Raw genomic sequence first — 1,536 nt, 5'->3', positions numbered from 1 at the left:
ACACAAAAATAAACTCAAAATGGATTACAAACCTAAATGTGAGACCTGAAACGATAAAAATCCTAGAAGAGAGCATAGCCAGTAATGTCTCTAACATCGGCCAAAGTAACTTTTTTCTGGATAGGTCTCCCAAGGCAAGAGGAATTAAAAACAAAAATAAATTGTTGGGACTATACCAAAATAAAAAACTTCTGCACAGTGATGAAAACAATTAACAAAACTAAAAGGCAACCTACTGAATCAGAGAAGGAATCTGCAAAAGCATATCTGATAAATGGTTATGATCCAAAATACATACAGAACTTATACAATTCAACATCCAAGAAACCAAACAATCTAATTTAAAAATGAGCAGAAGACATGAACAGTTATTTCTCTAAAGAAGACATTGAGGGGATGCCCAGGTGGCTCAGTCACTTGAGTTCTGACTTCGGCTCAGGTCATGATCTCACCATTGGATGAGTTCAAGTCCTGCATCAGGCTCTGTGCTGACAGTTCAGAGCCTGGAGCCTGCTTCAGATTCTTTGTCTCCCTCTCTCTCTGCTCCTCCCCATTCGCTCGCTCGCTCTCTCTCTCTCTCTCTCTCTCTCTCTTTTTCTGAAAAATAAAAAATAAAAATAAAAAAACATTTGAAAAATTAAAAAAAAAAAAGAAGAAGACATCCAGATGGCCAACAGACACATGAAAAGATGCTCAACATCTTTCCTCATCTGGGAAATTGAACTCAAACCACAATGAGATATCACCTCATACCTGTTGGAACGACTAAAATAAAAAACATAAGAAACAAGAAGTCCTGGTGAAGATGTGAAGAAAAGGGAACCTTTTTGCACTCTCGGTGGAAATGTAAATTGGTGCAGCCACTGTGGAAAACAGTGTGGAGGTTCCTTAAAAAGTTAAAAACAGAACTGCCTTATGATTCAGTATTTGCACGACTGCAATTGATATGCCTCCCTAATACAAAAACATTAAGTCAAAGGGATACATGCACCCATATGTTTATAGAAGCATTATTTACAATAGCCAAATTATTGAAGCAGGCCAAGGGCCAATCAATAGATGAATGGGTAAAGGAGATGTGACATTTAAATAAAAAAGAATGAAATCTTGCCATTTGCAAAGACATGGATGGAGCTAGACAATATAATGGTAAGTGGGACTTAGTCAGAGTAAGACAGATACCGTATGACTTCATTCACATGTGGAATTTATGGAACAAAAAATGAGCAAAGGAAGAAGAGAGAGACACACACAAACCAAAAAAGAGATTCTTAACTAAAGAGATCAAATTGATGGTCACCGGTTGTGGGGGGGAGGTCATTCAAATAGGAGATGGGGATGAAGGACTGTTGTGATGATAGCAAGTGCTCTATGGAATTGCTGAATCGCCATATTGTACACCTGAAACTAATAAACACTGTATGTTTACTGGAATTAAAATTTTTTTATTTTTATTTTTTTATTTTTTTATTTAAAAATTTTATTTTTTTTTTACTTTATAAAGTTTCATATTTTTTTAACATATGCAATTATTTT

This window comes from Suricata suricatta, chromosome 11 (genome assembly GCF_006229205.1).
Source record: "Suricata suricatta isolate VVHF042 chromosome 11, meerkat_22Aug2017_6uvM2_HiC, whole genome shotgun sequence".
Classification (NCBI taxonomy): Eukaryota; Metazoa; Chordata; class Mammalia; order Carnivora; family Herpestidae; genus Suricata; species Suricata suricatta.
The sequence above is the reverse complement of the archived record's forward strand: the minus strand, read 5'-3'. Positions refer to the sequence as shown.